Source organism: Hippocampus bargibanti, linkage group LG04 (genome assembly GCF_051943395.1).
Source record: "Hippocampus bargibanti isolate YZ-2025 linkage group LG04, ASM5194339v1, whole genome shotgun sequence".
In the NCBI taxonomy this organism is placed as follows: domain Eukaryota; kingdom Metazoa; phylum Chordata; class Actinopteri; order Syngnathiformes; family Syngnathidae; genus Hippocampus; species Hippocampus bargibanti.
The window spans coordinates 17599281-17617337 of NC_142737.1; the positions used below are offsets into that span (position 1 = coordinate 17599281).

Below are 18057 nucleotides of genomic sequence, written 5' to 3' on the forward strand. Positions count from 1 at the left end.
TTCTCGATTTTCTCATGTTCCTTCTTTCTGATGTTCCCATCACTCGGGACCGCTACATCCACGACAACGGCTTTCCTTTCCCCTTTATCTATGACCACGATATCTGGTTGGTTGGCCATTACCATCTTGTCAGTCTGTATCTGGAAGTCCCACAGGATTTTTGCTCGGTCATTCTCCACCACCTTGGGAGGTGTTTCCCATTTTGACCTTGGGGTCTCCAGTCCATACTCCGCACAGATGTTTCGGTAGACTATGCCAGCCACCTGGTTATGGCGCTCCATGTAGGCTTTCCCTGCCAGCATCTTACACCCTGCAGTTACGTGTTGGATTGTCTCAGGTGCCTCTTTGCATAACCTACACCTTGGGTCTTGTCTGGTGTGGTATATCCCTGCCTCTATGGCTCTGGTGTTCAGGGCCTGCTCTTGGGCAGCCAGGATGAGTGCCTCTGTGCTGTTCTTTAGGCCAGCCCTCTCTAGCCACTGATAGGACTTATTGAGATCAGCCACTTCTGCTATGGTTCGGTGGTACATCCCGTGTAGGGGCTTTTCCTCCCATGATTGTCCCTCTTCCAGCACCTCATCCTCTGTTCCCCATTGACTGAGACATTCTCTGAGTACATCATCCGTTGGAGCCTTCTCTTTGATGTATTCATGGAGCTTGGATGTTTCATCCTGGACAGTGGCTCTCACACTCACTAGTCCCCGGCCTCCTTCCTTACGGCTTGTGTACAGTCTCAGGGTGCTGGACTTGGGATGGAACCCTCCGTGCATGGTGAGGAGTTTTCGGGTCTTAACATCCGTGGTCTGAATCTCTTCCTTTGGCCACCTTATTATTCCTGCAGGGTATCTGTTCACTGGCAGGGCATAGCTGTTTATTGCCCGGGTCTTGTTCTTGCCATTGAGCTGGCTTCTGAGGACTTGCCTCACCCGCTGGAGGTATTTGGTCGTAGCCGCTTTCCTTGTTGCTAATTCGAGGTTGCCATTGGCCTGTGGTATACCGAGGTACTTGTAGCTGTTTTCAATGTCTGCTATTGTTCCTTCAGTGAGTGAGACCCCTTCAGTGTGGACTACCTTGCCCCTCTTAGTCACCATCCGACTACATTTCTCCAGCCCGAATGACATTCCGATATCACTGCTGTAGATCCTGGTTGTGTGGATCAGGGAGTCTATGTCCCTTTCGCTCTTAGCATACAGCTTGATGTCATCCATGTAGAGGAGGTGACTGATCGTAGCTCCATTTCTGAGGCGGTATCCATAGCCTGTCTTGGCGATTATCTGGCTGAAGGGGTTCAGTCCTATGCAGAACAGCAGTGGGGAGAGTGCATCACCTTGGTATATGCCACATTTGATGGACACTTGCGTTAGTGGCTTGCCATTGGCTTCAAGTGTGGTTTTCCACATCCTCATCGAGTTTGCAACGAAGGCTCTCAGGGTCCTGTTGACCTTATACAACTCCAAGCATTCATTGATCCATGTGTGTGGCATCGAGTCATATGCTTTCTTGTAATCAATCCAGGCTGTGCACAGGTTAGTATGTTGGGACCTGCAGTCTTGAGCGACTGTTCTGTCAACCAGCAGCTGATGTTTGGCACCTCTAGTATCTCTACTAATGCCTTTCTGTGCTTTGCTCATGTATTGATCCATGTGTCCACTTATCTTAGCCGCAATGATGCCTGACATGAGCTTCCATGTTGTGGAGAGACAGGTTATTGGCCGATAGTTGGAAGGAACTGCACCCTTTGAGGAGTCCTTCATGATCAGGATTGTTCGCCCTTCGGTTAGCCATCCTGGGTGAGTCCCATCCATCAGCAGCTGGTTCATTTGTGCTGCTAGGCGCTCGTGGAGAGCTGTGAGTTTCTTTAGCCAGTAGGTGTGGACCATATCCGGGCCTGGTGCCGTCCAGTTTTTCATACCTGAGACTCTTCCTTGTATATCTGCCGCTGTGATGGTAACTGGGTTCTGTTCAGGGAGGTTGCTGTGCTCCTCTTTCAGAGTCACCAGCCATTGTGCACTGCTGTTATGTGCGACCTCCTTCTCCCATATGCCTTTCCAGTATCTTTCAGTTTCCAGCCTTGGAGGGTCTGCTCTGCTGTTAGAACCCTGCCACTGAGCGTACACTTTCGCAGGTTGTGTTGCGAACAGCCTGTTTATTCTTCTGGCCTCATTCTCTTTCGTGTACCTCTTTAGGCGACTGGCCAAGGCCTGGAGCCTTTGCTTGGCAGTTTCGAGTGCTTCAGGTATGGTTATCTGCATGTACCTCTTGGGTATTGGCCTTTTATTCACACCTCTCTGGGTCTCCGTCAATTGACTCACATCTTTCCGAGCCGCCTTGATCTTGGCCTCCAACCGTCTTTTCCATGGTGGGTAATGAATCTCGTGGCTCTCATGGTTGCTCTTGTAGCCAAGCATGTCTAGGATCACTGATGCTGAGGTGTATATCAGCTCATTGGTTTCCGTGATCGTTCCGGTCGGGATCGTTCTCAGTGCTGCATTCACAGTTTCCATGAGACTTTCAGGTAGACTTCACATAGCCGTTGTAGTCGGTGCCTTCGTTGCCCAGTTTTCATTCTTGCCCTGATCTTATCTCTCAGGTCATTTGCTGCCTCGCTCAGCATTTCATTTATTGGGGCTGGCTTCCCAATCTCATTATTCATTGGGGCTTGCCTCCCAATCTCTGGTTGAACCTCTTCCTGTGATGTGGCAGCCTGGGGCCCTTCACCTCGGAATTTGTGTTGTACCTCATCAATCTCAAGTTGTGATAGCAATTGCCGTTTGTGGATATTGGAACACTGAGCTACTAGTTGTTTCGTGGTCAACCGTGACTGTGGGTTTCGAAGTAACCATTCAGCCCCCATATACATATATGGGGGCTGAGACAGATATATATATATATATATATATATATATATATATATATATATATATATATATATATATATATATATATATATATATAATAAAATCCGCGTGTCACCCACCATGGGTGGTGTCTGTCCTCCATTTTAGCTCGGGTCCTCTACCAGAGGCCAGGAAGTTTGAGGGTTCTGCACAGTATCCGTGCTGTTCCCAGCACTGTGCTTTTCTGGACCAAGATATTCGATGTTGTTCCCGGGATCTGTTGCAACCACTCGTCGAGTTTGGGGGTCACTGCCCCGAGTGCTCCGACCACCACAGGCACGACTGTCACCTTTACCTTCCAGACTCTCTCTAGCTCCTCTCTGAGCCCTTGGTATTTCTTGATTTTCTCATGTTCCTTCTTTCTGATGTTTCCATCACTCGGGAGCGCTACATCCACGACAACGGCTTTCTTTTCCCCTTCATCTATGACCACGATATCTGGTTGGTTGGCCATTACCATCTTGTCTGGTAGTCCCACAGGATCTTTGCTCGGTCATTCTCCACCACCTTGGGAGGTGTTTCCCATTTTGACCTTGGGGTCTCCAGTCCATACTCCGCACAGATGTTTCGGTAGACTATGCCAGCCACCTGGTTATGGCGCTCCATGTAGGCTTTCCCTGCCAGCATCTTACACCCTGCAGTTACGTGTTGGATTGTCTCAGGTGCCTCTTTGCACAACCTACACCTTGGGTCTTGTCTGGTGTGGTATATCCCTGCCTCTATGGCTCTGGTGTTCAGGGCCTGCTCTTGGGCAGCCAGGATGAGTGCCTCTGTGCTGTTCTTTAGGCCAGCCCTCTCTAGCCACTGATAGGACTTATTGAGATCAGCCACTTCTGCTCTGGTTCGGTGGTACATCCCGTGTAGGGGCTTTTCCTCCCATGATTGTCCCTCTTCCATCACCTCATTCTCTGTTCCCCATTGTCTGAGACATTCTCTGAGTACATCATCCGTTGGAGCCTTCTCTTTGATGTATTCATGGAGCTTGGATGTTTCATCCTGGACAGTGGCTCTCACACTCACTAGTGTGAGAGCCACTTCATTACGGCTTGTGTACAGTCTCAGGGTGTTGGACTTGGGATGGAACCCTCCGTGCATGGTGAGGAGTTTTCGGGTATTAACATCCGTGGTCTGAATCTCTTCCTTTGGCCACCTTATTATTCCTGCAGGGTATCTGATCACTGGCAGGGCATAGCTGTTTATTGCCCGGGTCTTGTTCTTACAATTGAGCTGGCTTCTGAGGACTTGCCTCACTCGCTGGAGGTATTTGGTCGTCGCCGCTTTCCTTGTTGCTAGATCGAGGTTGCCATTGGCCTGTGTTATACCGAGGTACTTGTAGCTGTTTTCAATGTCTGCTATTGTTCCTTCAGGGAGTGAGACCCCTTCAGTGTGGACTACCTTACCCCTCTTAGTCACCATCCGACTACATTTCTCCAGCCCGAATTACATTCCGATGTCACTGCTGTAGATCCTGGTTGTGTCGATCAGGGAGTCTATGTCCCTTTCGCTCTTAGCATACAGCTTTATGTCATCCATGTAGAGGAGGTGACTGATCGTAGCTCCATTTCTGAGGCGGTATCCATAGCCTGTCTTGGCGATTATCTGGCTGAGGGGGTTCAGTCCTATGCAGAACAGCAGTGGGGAGAGTGCATCACCTTGATATATGCCACATTTGATGGACACTTGCGTTAGTGGCTTGCCATTGGCTTCAAGTGTGGTTTTCCACATCCTCATCGAGTTTGCAACGAAGGCTCTCAGGGTCCTGTTGACCTTATACAACTCCAAGCATTCCGTGATCCATGTGTGTGGCATCGAGTCATATGCTTTCTTGTAATCAATCCAGGCTGTGCACAGGTTGGTATGTCGGGACCTGCACTCTTGCGCGACTGTTCTGTCAACCATCAGCTGATGTTTGGCACCTCTAGTATCTCTACTAATGCCTTTCTGTGCTTTGCTCATGTATTGATCCATGTGTCCACTTATCTTAGCCGCAATGATGCCTGACATGAGCTTCCATGTTGTGGAGAGGCAGGTTATTGGACGATAGTTGGAAGGAACTGCACCCTTTGAGGAATCCTTCATCATCAGGATTGTTCGCCCTTAGCCATCCTGGGTGAGTCCCATTCATCAGCAACTGGTTCATTTGTGCTGCTTGACGCTCGTGGAGAGCTGTGAGTTTCTTTCGCCAGTAGGTGTGGACCATATCCGGGCCTGGTGCCGTCCAGTTTTTCATACCTGAGACTCTTCCTTGTATATCTGCCGCTGTGATGGTAACTGGGTTCTGTTCAGGGAGGTTGCTGTGCTCCTCTTTCAGAGTCACCAGCCATTGTGCACTGCTGTTATGTGCGACCTCCTTCTCCCATATGCCTTTCCAGTATCTTTCAGTTTCCAGCCTTGGAGGGTCTGCTCTGCTGTTAGAACCCACCACTGAGCGTACACTTTCGCAGGTTGTGTTGCGAACAGCCTGTTTATTCTTCTGGCCTCATTCTCTTTCGTGTACCTCTTTAGGCGACTGGACAAGGCCTGGAGCCTTTGTTTGGCAGTTTCGAGTGCTTCAGGTATGATTATCTGCATGCACCTCTTGGGTATTGGCCTTTCATTCACACCTCTTTGGATCTCCGTCAATTGACTCACATCTTTCCGAGCCGCCTTGATCTTGGCCTCCAACCGTCTTTTCCATGGTGGGTTATGAATCTCGTGGCTCTCATGGTTGCTCTTGTAGCCGAGCATCTCCATGATCACTGATGCTGAGGTGTATATCAGCTCATTGGTTTCCGTGATCGTTCCGGTCGGGATCGTTCTCAGTGCTGCATTCACAGTTTCCATGAGACTTTCAGGTGGTACTTCACATAGCCTATGTAATCGGTTTCTTAGTTGCCCAGTTTTCATTCCTGCCATGATCTTATCTCTCAGGTCAGTTGCTGCCTTGCTCAGCATTTCATTCATTGGGGCTGGCTTCCCAATGTCATCATTCATTGGGGCTTGCCTCCCAATCTCTGGTTGAACCTCTTCCTCTGATGTGGCAGCCTGGGGATTTCACCTCGGAATTTGTGTTGTACCTCATCAATCTCAAGTTGTGATAGCAATTGCCGTTTCTGGATATTGGAACACTGAGCTACTAGTTGTTTCGTGGTCAACCGTGACTGTGGGTTTCGAAGTAACCATTCAGCCCCCATTCTCCGCATGTAACCCCTCTGACTAGGGTTGCGTTGCTTGAGTAGTAGCATTCGAACAGAGCCATGTTATCGCATGTCGTCCATCTCCGCTTTGTTCCAGTAGGCCATTTTTCATCAGGGTGCTCTGGTTCTGGTTCAGCACCTGACGCAGACCTTGGCCGGGCGACGTCTGAGCCGGCATGTCATTCCATTTATTGTCTCTAATCATTTTTATGAGGTAGGCATTAGCGTGAAGGGTCTTGCCCAAGGACCCACACTGGGTGATGTTTTTTTTTTGTGCTCATTTTCTCTGCCACAAGTGGGATTCGAACCCTCGTCTCCCATATGCCAAACAGATGCCTTATCAAATGAGCTATCCAGCTATAAATGAGCTATACAGTGACACCTCAATTTACAAACACCTTAACTTACAAACTTTTCGTCTTATAAACGTCAAATTTATGAAAATTAAACCTTATAATAAGCACTATTTTCACAATACACACCCACCACGGCTGGCGAAGTGGTCTTCGGCGGAAGCACATGACCGAACAGCACCAGAGGTTAAGTTACCAACAGTCCTTATGGAAGGTGACTCTCCTTCCATAAGCCATCAACGACCATCAAAAAGGTAAATAAAACTTTATTTTACAGCACAGTTTATTTCTTTAATTACAGTCCTCATGTAATACGCCTCTCTTTCCAAACAGCAATTCTCTTTGACTTTCGACCTCCAACGCCATTCCATCAAGCCATAAATGACCATCACAAATGTAAATAAAGTGACTTTATGATACAATTCAGTGTATTTCTTTCACTACAATACAATAGCACATTTATTATACATAGAATAGGGTATGTTGTGTGTAGTTTTAAGGCTTATTTAGTTGAAAAGTATATTTTATGGAAACCCGGGAACGGATTATTCCCATTTTAATGTAGGAACTGGACAGTAGATATATATATAGGGCCTAAACTACCAGTAAGACTTTAGTTTGCTGACAAAGTTTCTTCAAAGTCAAAGTCAGCTTTATTGTCAAATATGCTCATATGTATGACATACAGCACAGATGAAATTACTGTCCTCTCGGACCCAGCATGCAAGGCACTTATTACTAATTACTTTAACAAACATAATAAACATGAAAACGCCAATTTGCCGGGAGAGGGGAGCCGCTGCGTGTTCACGCGCCGCCATCTTGGGGAAAAAAAACAACAACAAAAATAACAAATATGACAACACAAAGACACAGAGTCATTCATTCTTCAGGACTTGCTGTACCCTCTTTGTGATGACATGAAGCAGTTCTAGTTGAAAGAGGAGAGGATCAAAGCATCCATGTCAGCAGTGGATCAGGGAAGTCATGGTGGAATTTGTACGTCTACTACAAGCTAAATGTTGAAAGCAAACACGAAGCTGTAGCATCCATTGACGAAAAGACATTGTCTCACATCTCCTGTCCCACATAAATCCGCTTCAATTCCAAGCTGCGACAGTTCTACATACGCATCGGCGCTCTGCGCTGACGCTGCTTTCTTATTATCGCGGGCTCCTCAAGCCATGCATCCATCCAACCGCAGACTGTCCAACAGCACTGACCTTTCTGCTTAACAAAGCGGGGCTGTGAAGATGCTGCCCATTAAAGGCGCAAAAAAACACAACGGCCCCTTTGGTGTCCAGCGATGACAGTCGAATGGCACCGACATGCCTCCCATTCAAAAACAGTACTGGCATATTCATGCTGCCGAAAAGGCGCAACCGCTCAGCACAGTCTCCTCATTGATGATTGTCGTGGCCAAAAATGCTGAAACACAATCTGTATCCGTTCCACGTGACGCACAACAACATAAAGTGACAAAAGAAAACACAAAAAAACGTCCGACACCTTCAAAGAAGTACAGATGACTGCTGAATAAACCTTTTCATCGATGGACCACTCCTGTACGACTGAGAGCTTACACAGATTTATTGCTATTATGCTATATTGCTATTTGGCAAAATGATATTTTATCTACAGTGCTTGATTTTTTTTTCATGTGGCACACGTTCATCCATTCTTTCCACAAGGAAAATAGAGAAACCTGTCGAAAGTGCCCCCAAGGGTTTTACTGTTACTTGAAGAGCCTCTACACATAGTAGTTGGAGGCTGAATTTCTCCTCCATCATTATCTGAAAGAAATTACGTGCTAGCGCCTGCACTAAATTACTTTCCCAGCTACACACAGGGGGCACGATTCAGCCGTAATTTACAGTACTTAAAAAGAGTACGTGAGTAACACTGAAGCGCAAACAGTAAATCCGGCCCATGTTGCCGAGGCGACTGTTTCTGTTGCCTAGCACTCCCCCCCACACCGCGTAAAAAGGCTTGTGGGTTGCAGACAGTGTTGCCTTGATGAAAAAGGAGTGAAAAACAGTGAAGGCCCAGCAGGCGACCCTTTGATTGTCGACCACTAAATCCAGGAACAGTTACCTTACATTTTCGATAAGGACATACATTGACAAAAGATTACCTCGCCAGCAGAGGTGCGGTAATCGAGCAACACTTTTAAAACCTTGCAAATAAACGGAGGTCTTTACTTGACCCTGTCACCTATGCAAACAGTACGGCAGTTTGCTGAGAGAGGTGTTCACTGACAAAGCTTGACCGGGTTTTCATTTTCCTTCTTATGCAAGACTTTGTAAATATCTGAGACTCCCACCATTGCGATGCTTTTTCACAGTAGGATACATACATACACATTGGGGTTAAAGATGAATCGGGTTCCAGTCCATATTGCTCTGAAATTTGTCCTTGACTTCACAGCTTTTGTGTTGATGGTTTGTACTTTGAATGGCAGGTAACTTTATTGTGCACTGTCGATGATCTATATTTCCCATTTCTACCAGTAACGTGCGGTGAGGTTCATGGCTGGTGAGGCACTATCGTCATCACAATCATATTTACAAACATATGAACTCTACATAGTAGCTTATTCACCATTTTATTGGCAACAGTTAACGTGTTTTGTTTAAAATGTCATGTCAGCATTCTTGATATATACAAGCTGTAGCATAGAAAAAATAATTAAAAAAACATTACTATCATGTTACCTTTACTTATAAATGAAGTCCATGCACCGCTCCTTCTGAAGAAAGGCATCAATAACTTCTTTGTAGAAGCCTTCCTTATCTTTCTTCAGTTTTAAAAGTCTCTCGGTCTCACTGGAGATCACTGCCAGTGAAGAAAGTCGTCCTTGATCAGTCGTGTTCCGACTGTGTGTTTTCAGTTTTTCAGTGCTGAGAATGACCGCTACACTGATGCTGTAGTAGCTGGAAGAGTGAGCACGAGCTGGAGCAACTTTGTCGCCTCAGGAACAGTTTCAATGAGACCCTTCTGGGCCAAAAAGCTGAGAAGCTGTCCAGGAGATTTACATCCATCCTTCACCGTTTGTGAGCTATACAGTCCGGTGTTGGTCTTCCTTTAATTATTATCTCCTGCTTCGATTGAAAGTCCAGTTTAGAAAATTATTTCAATTTTAAAATGTAATCCTCCATTCTGAAAATAAGGCCAAGCAACACGAAAAAATGACTGTATGGTTGCACTTAACTCGCTAACTGTTTACTGTAGCTTGCTGTCACTAATTTTATTATTCTGCAGCCAAGGAGTCGCAAGAAGAATCTCTAATCACCAGAGCCCCCTGTCATGAGGCAGGGGAACTGTGTGCCTCACCTATGCACACAGTTTTGATAAAAATAAAACAAAATAAACAGTGTAGTACAGTGTTTATTATGTACAGTGACTGTACATTATATACACCAGCTAAAGTGTAGAAATTTAGTTCATTTACTAAAAGTGTCACGGTTTGCAAGGTGGTGATGGCGGGTGCGGATCCCAAAAAGCAGGCAGGAGGGAGCAGGAGGTTGTTTGACAAATTGTATTAAAATAAAGTCAGCAGGAACAAAATGTAAAACATCAAAATCATCTGAATGGAAAAAATACAAAGTATTAAAAGAAGACCAAAAGTAAAAGTCCGCCAAGGTTAATCAAACACATACACAATGCATGCAGCAACCAAGCCACAAACAAACAATGAACCAGCACCGGATGATCGTGCCGGGTGTCCTTTTAAGTGTCAATGATTAAACGACCAACACCTGCGAAGCTGCGGGCAGGGCTGACGTCGCTACCCGCTGGTCGCCAATCTGATCGGGACGACCAGCACCTGTGCAGGTGTAGGCGGGGCCGACAGCGCCCACCGTTGGTCGCCAACCAGATCATGACAGTACCCCCCCTTCAAGGGGCTGCTTCCAGAAGTCCCAACAGTCTCCCAAAAGGTCCACTCGCCAGGGAACGGTCGGTGGAGAGGGCAACCGCTGCCTCTCCAGCATACGACGGGCGGCGGCCTGATGGGAACGGGACTCGGCCTGGGGTGGACGAAGACGCGGCACGGATCGGCCGTGGGCGTGAGTGCGATCCCTCTCGCACGTTCACACGACGGCGCATGGCTCTGCGTGGACGTCGAACTGCCAGGCGCAGAATGGCACCCCGTACGGCCGTATGGGACCAGGTCTCAGCCGGACGCCGACGTGGGCGTGAACTGCCCGGCTCCGGGGGAACGAAACCAGTCCAGAGCCGCTCCGGGATCCAGCGGTGAGATGGATCTCGGACTGACGGTGACGTGGACGTTTCACGGCTCGTCGTGGATGAGACTCAATTCGTCATGCACGACGACAGCGTGGCTGGACGTGGGGGTGCAATGCCAGTCACCCAGTGTCACCCTGGACGGCCACCTGGAAGGAGGTCTCGGCCGGACGTTTACGTGGACGTTGCGGCTCGTCGAGTGACGCAATTCAAACTCGACGAGGCTTGCGCTAACGTGGACGTAGCATTGCCAGGCACAGGGTGGAAATGAGACGGGTCCGATGTACCTGCGGGATCCGATGGTTGGCCGGTTCATTCTGTCACGGTTTGCGAGGTGGTGATGGCGGGTGCGGATCCCAAAAAGCAGGCAGGAGGGAGCAGGAGGTTGTTTGACAAATTGTATTAAAATAAAGTCAGCAGGAACAAAATGTAAAACATCAAAATCATCTGAATGGAAAAAATACAAAGTAGCAAAAGAAGACCAAAGGTAAAAGTCCGCCAAGGTTAAACAAACACATACACAATGCATGCAGCAAACAAGCAGCAAACAAACAATGAACCGGCACAAGGATGATCGTGCCTGGTGTCCTTTTAAGTGTCAATGATTAAACGACCAACACCTGCGAGGCTGCAGGCAGGGCTGACGTCGCTACCCGCTGGTCGCCAATCTGATCGGGACGACCAGCACCTGTGCAGGTGTAGGCGGGGCCGACAGCGCCCCCCGTTGGTCGCCAACCAGATCATGACAAAAAGTGTTTTCACACTTTAATAGCGATGCAGAGGGACAGCAATGCGGTCTCACTGCAGAGCAAGCCATAGTAATTGCGCAATCCATGGTGAGGCTCAGCCGGCTGCTGCCTCACCGCTCGTCTCTACTTAGTATTTGAACGGTAAATGTGAAAATTCAATGATTTTGGAAAAAAAAAATCAAAAAATTGTGAATTTAAATGGAAAAGAACTTTAAATTACAAATCCCTAAATAAATATAACTGATTAATTTATTTTTTCATTTGATATTTCCGTGATGATAGGTGAGGCATGCCCTCACCTGCCTCCCCTGACTGCACGTCACTGATTTTCTACAGTGTTGTCAGGGTGATGTCAGGATGATGAAACGTTACATCTTTGTGGGAAAATCAAGCAAGAGAAAAATGTAAGAACTAATCCGTTGGCCTCTGCACAGATTTGATTCTGGTGCAGAACCGCAGAAGCAGTGACCTCAATTGATGAGGAACTAGATAAAATTATCACAGAGAAAGCACCTACAAGGGATCATTCCTCAAGATGGTGAAAGAAGAAGTTTACTTTCCTCATCAAGTGTTTAATGCTGATGAAACCGGCCACTCCATTTCATCAAGCTATCAATGACCATCACAAAGGTAAATAAAATGTTATAAATGAAGTGTTATTATACAATAGTTATTTCTTTAATTATAATACCATAGCACATTTATTATACACAAATAAGGTATATTTGTGTAGTTTTAAGGCTTAGAAAATTCAAAAGTAGAAAATTATGTTTTATGGGGACCTGGAAACGGATTATTCTCATTTTAATGGTTTCCTATGGGAAATTAATTTTTGGGATACACACTTTTAGCCTTACACACTCTGGGAACCAATTAAGTTCGTAAGCCAAGGTATCACTGTAGTACTACTGTCGTGTGAACTAAAGTGAAGCTAAACATCACTGCCATCTTCTGGACGATTCATGCACACTAATCTATACGTAAAGTACTGTATTCTTGAACAGATCAAAAGCGTTAAGACCTGAGTTGGGGATTTCTCTGAAAGGTGTTAGTTACGTGTATGGTGTACTCCTGGTTTTACAGGTCTGTTTGGGATTAACCAGTTTAACCTTACACCACCTGATAGTAACAACATATCTGCCTTCTTTCATGAGACATTATTTAAGAACTATAATCAATGCAAACATTTTTTAATGAATATACCATTTTAAGGTGTTTTTGTCGTATCATAAATACATGGAAACATAGCATCTGATAATGGTCCTTGACATTACTGCAGGTTGTACTGTTGTACACGTACAAATTCCACCATGACGTCCCTGATCCACTGCTGACATGGATGCTTTGATCCTCTCCTCTTTCAACTAGAACTGCTTCATGTCATCACAAAGAGGGTACAGCAAGTCCTGAAGAATGAATGACTCTGTGTCTTTGTGTTGTCATATTTGTTATTTTTGTTTTTCCCAAGATGGCGGCGCGTGAACACGCAGCGGCTCCCCTGTCCCGGCAAATTGGCGTTTTCATGTGTATTATGTTTGTTAAAGTAATTAGTAATAAGTGCCTTGCATGCTGGGTCCGAGAGGACAGTAATTTCATCTGTGCTGTATGTCATACACTTTACAATAAAAACAATAAAACAAAGCATATTAGCATATTTGACAATAAAGCTGATTTTGACTTTTGACTTTGAGGTTGTCGTTTGCATGCAGCAGACTTTGAACCCCAAAGGAGAAATGAGGGGATTAAAATTTGGTGTCATCATGACATGGATCCAACACCCATGATTTAAGTACGACCGGCACATGCCTTTTTTTGTGGTTGCAACACGCCCTCTGATCTCAGGAAACATCGCTGAGCCACAACACAGCTGTGCCTCGTCAAAACACTTTGCTTCAGCTGCCAACCTTGTCAAATAAACTACTTGACTCGATTTTGGTATAAACTCTGAAGTATTTAAGAGCATGTATTCTGCTGTTCTGCTGTCTTTTAGCATATTTTATTCAAGATGACTTCTTAGTCCATGGGTGTCAAAGTCGAAGCCTGGGGGCCAAATCTGGCCCGCCACATCAATATATTCGGCCCGCGAAAGCAAATCAAGTATGTCAAGTGTCATGATGCTTGCTAAGGTCCAAACCAAAATTTCAAATTGTTGTATGGAATCCACAATAACTGTCATTATTCTTGACTTTGGATTTGAAAACTAGTCATTCATTAATTTGCTGTGTTCTGTAATACAATGTTTGAAAGAGATCAAACATTCTAATGGTTTCCCCATATTTGTCACGTTCCGGCGGCGACAGTGGCAGCTGGCGAGCAGGAACGTGTGGTATAGGCGGTGGATCGTAGAGCAGGACAGAGGCGTGGGTACCGGCAAAGGATTTATTAACATAAAGCGCGGGTCCGAAAATACGCGGACCCGGTAAAAACTCGTGAAACAAACTCAAAATGACAACTGACAATGTTAGTGGGTGAGTGGCGGCAATCCACCCAACCACACTAACCAAGAAAATAAAGTGGCACACGGGGGTGCAAAACAACCTACGACGCGGTGCAAACAACAAACGCGTTCGTGGCTAAAATCATTCCTCGGGCGAAGCAAATAAGGTACTGGTAACAAGTTCCACGTACTAGCTTGGCATAAGGCGAAGTATCTTCCGACGCTGGGTGGATGCCAGCGTCGGGTTTAAATGTCCACAGTTAATGAGGAGGGAATTGACAGCAGCTGGCGAGCGGCGGGAACGGAGGCCCCGCCCCGCTGTCAACTGGCTCATGACAGTACCCCCCCCTCAACGGACGCCTCCTGGCGGCCCACCTGGTTTCGACGGGTGAGCCTCGTGGAAGTCTCTCAGGAGCGACGGGTCCAGAATCCAGGTTCGCGGAACCCATTGACGGTCCTCCGGTCCGTAACCCTCCCAGTCGACCAGGTACTGGATGCCCTTTCCCCTGCGGCGTGAATCCAGGATCTCCCGCACTGCGTATGCCGGTCCTCCATCCACCATCCGCGGGGGGGGGGGGGGGGGTTGGGCAAGAGGGGGGGCCAAGGGGCTGGACTCCACCGGTTTGATGAGAGATACATGGAAAACCGGGTGGATCTTCATGGAGGCGGGCAGCCGCAGTCGGACCGCGACCGGGTTAATGATGGCCTCCACAGTGAAGGGGCCCGCGAAACGCGGACCCAATTTGGGGGTTGTCCCGGCCAGCCGTAGGTCCCTTGTGGACAACCAGACCTTCTGGCCCACCTGGTAGGCTGGCGCGGAACGGCGACGGCGATCCGCGACCCTTTGGTTCCGGACTGCCGTGCGTGATAGGGCTGCCCTGGTCTCCCTCCATACCCGATGGGCCCGCCGAAGATGGTGTTGTATCGACGGGACCTCCACCTCCCCTTCCTGTGTGGGAAAGAGCGGCGGCTGGTAGCCATAAGCCGACATAAACGGTGACCGACCTGTGGCTGAGGAGACCAGGGTGTTGTGGGCATATTCCACCCACGGGAGATGGATGGACCAGGCCGAGGGACGATGAAGGCATACGCAGCGCAGGGCCGCCTCCAGGTCCTGGTTCTTCCGCTCGGTCTGGCCGTTGGACTGTGGATGGTAACCGGAGGACAGGCTGGCCGACGCCCCCATGGACCTGCAGAAACGCTTCCAGACCCGGGATACGAACTGGGGCCCTCGGTCCGACACGATGTCAGTGGGGATCCCGTGGAGACGGACGACGTGTTTGACCAATAGTGTCGCCGTCTCAATGGCGGACGGTAACTTGGTCAACGGCACGAAGTGTGCCGACTTAGAAAACCGGTCCACTATTGTGAGAATGACCGTCTTACCACGGGATGGGGGGAGGCCGGTGATAAAATCCACTGATATGTGGGACCAAGGGCGCGGGGGAACAGGTAGGGGGCGGAGCAGTCCTGCCGGAGGCTGATGGGAGACCTTGCCACAGGCGCACTCCGGGCAGGCCTTAACAAAGTCCGCCACGTCGTCGCGGAGCCGCGGCCACCAGAATCGCTGGGAGACGAGGTGCTCGGTGCGGCTCACCCCTGGGTGACACGCCACCTTGGATGCGTGCCCCCACTGGAGCACCTCCGAGCGCAGCGACTGGGGAACGAACAGTCTGCCTGTGGGACACTTATCGGGAGTCGGGGTACCTTTTAATGATTCCATGACCCTCCGTTCGACCTCCCACTGGAGCGCCCCCATGATCTGGCGGCCGGGCAGGATGGGTTCCGCAAGGTCTTCCTTGTCTGCTGGCTCGTGGATCCGCGAGAGGGCGTCGGGCTTGGTGTTCTTTGTTCCTGGACAGTAGGTTAGGGTGAAGGAGAAGCGTGTTAAGAAGAGCGCCCACCGTGCCTGGCGTGCGTTCAGCCTCTTGGCGGCCCGGATGACCGCCAAGTTCTTATGGTCCGTAAGCACGGTGAACGGCTCCTTCGCCCCTTCGAGCCAGTGCCTCCACTCCTGAAGAGCCAATACGACGACGAGCAGCTCCCTGTTGCCCACGTCGTAGTTGGCTTCGGCGGAGCTGAGGCGGCGGGAGAAGAAGGCGCAGGGGTGGAGCTGCTGGTCGACTGAGGAGCGTTGGGAGAGTACTGCCCCAACGCCTGAGTCCGAGGCGTCTACCTCCACAATGAACGCGCCGTTGGGGTCTGGATGGCGGAGAACTGGGGGGTGAGAGAAAGCCTCTCTCAGCAGCCGGAACGCGGCGTCCGCTTCTCTCGTCCACCTGAACGGGGTCTTAGTGGAGGTGAGTTGGGTGAGGGGGAGGGCTTTCCGGCTGTAGTCCCGGATGAAGCGGCGGTAGAAGTTGGCGAACCCCAGGAAGCGTTGTAACTGCTTGCGAGAGGTGGGTGTGGGCCATTCTACTACCGCTTCGGTCTTGGCTGGGTCAGCCCGGATCTGCCCCCGCTCCACGATGAAGCCCAGGAAGGATAAGGAGGAGGTGTGGAATTCACACTTCTCGGCTTTGACATATAGTCGATTCTGCAGCAGCCGCTGCAGAACTAGCCGGACGTGCTGGCGATGTGCCTCAAGGGACTCTGAAAAAATCAAAATGTCGTCCAAATACACAAAACAGAAAATATTCAGAAAATCCCTCAAGACATCATTAATAAGGTTCTGGAACACAGCGGGTGCATTGGTGAGACCAAACGGCATCACCAAGTACTCGAAGTGTCCCAGAGGTGTCTTAAATGCGGTCTTCCATTCATCCCCCTCTTTGACCCGAACAAGATGATAAGCGCTCCGGAGGTCCAGTCTAGTGAAGATGGTCGCGGCCTGGAGGGACGCGAAGGCGGAGTCAATCAGTGGGAGCGGGTATTTGTTCTTTATAGTTATTTCGTTGAGTCCCCGATAGTCCACGCACGGACGCAACGATTTATCCTTTTTAGTGATAAAAAAGAACCCCGCTCCCAGAGGTGACCGTGATGGCCGAATGAGCCCGGCCGCGAGCGAAGAGTCAATGTAGTCCCGGAGAGCCTGTTGTTCGGGTTGGGAAACGTTGTACAGACGAGAACTGGGAAACGGAGCGTTGGGCTGAATGTCAATGGCGCAATCATAGGGACGGTGCGGTGGTAACGACAGGGCGCGGTCCTTGCTGAACGCCTGTCGTAAGTCGTGGTAACAGGGCGGCACCCCCTCTAGGCTAATCTCCTCCCTAGGGTAGCTGTGAGATGGTGCCGGCCCACCCGCGGCCGACCGGAGGCAGTGAGCGTAGCAGAGGGGGCTCCACCCCTGAATGGTAGGTCCGTCCCACGAAATGGCCGGATTGTGCGTCCCCAGCCAAGGTAACCCGAGCACGATGGGAACCGAGCGTGAACGCATCACGAAAAACCGCCGGTTTTCCACGTGATTGCCCGAGAGTACGAGTCGAAGCGGCACGGTTTCTTGCGTAACCTCGGCGAGTAACCGACCGTCGAGATCGAGTATGCTCCGACTCGCCCCCAGCTGAACAACCCGACACCCCAACGCCGACACGACGCGCGGGTCTATAAAACAGCCGTCGGCCCCCGAGTCCACTAAGGCCCGAACGGACATTGTCCTGGTGGGACCGTGTATAACGGCATCCAGCTCCAGTCTCCGCGACGTGAACCCCCCCGCGGACCTTAAGGGAACCCGTTGCTTGTGTGGACGGGGCAACTTACAGTCACTGGGGGTCTTTCCGGGAAGCCCCCAACTGGGACAGTCCGGGGCTCGATGACCCAACTTGCCGCAGAGCTGGCATGCCGGGCTGGTGTTGCGTCGCTCCGGCGCCCGCTCAACGGCCCTTTCGACCCCCATCTCCATCGGCTCCACGGCCGCGTGCCCCCCACGCGGAAAGGTCCGGGCACCCCCTCGGGTCCCTGCTGGCGGCTCAAGATTAGCCTGGGCAGCCCGCTCCCGGGCCCTGTCTCGCATCCGGTTGTCCAGCTGCAGCGTGAGGGAGATCAGCTCGCGAAGGCTGGAGCACTCGTCGCGGGTAGCCAGCTCGTCTTTCAACGCCGCGCTGAGCCCGCGCCGAAACATCCCTCGCAGCGCACGGTCGTCGTACCCGCTGGCGGCAGCCAGGACGCGGAAGGCGACGGAATACTCCGCCGCCGATCGGCTACCCTGCTGGCAGATCCACAGCTGGGACTCCGCTGCCTGCCCACTCACCGGGAGATGGAAAA

The 18057-nt window shown here is 49.7% G+C and overlaps 1 protein-coding gene across 2 annotated transcripts in view; it reads left to right on the top strand.

Annotated features, from left to right (window-relative positions):
- The window catches only part of LOC148899316 (beta-4C adrenergic receptor-like), a 182361-nt gene that overhangs the window by 24762 nt on the left and 139542 nt on the right, over positions 1–18057 (top strand). The window lies entirely within an intron of this gene.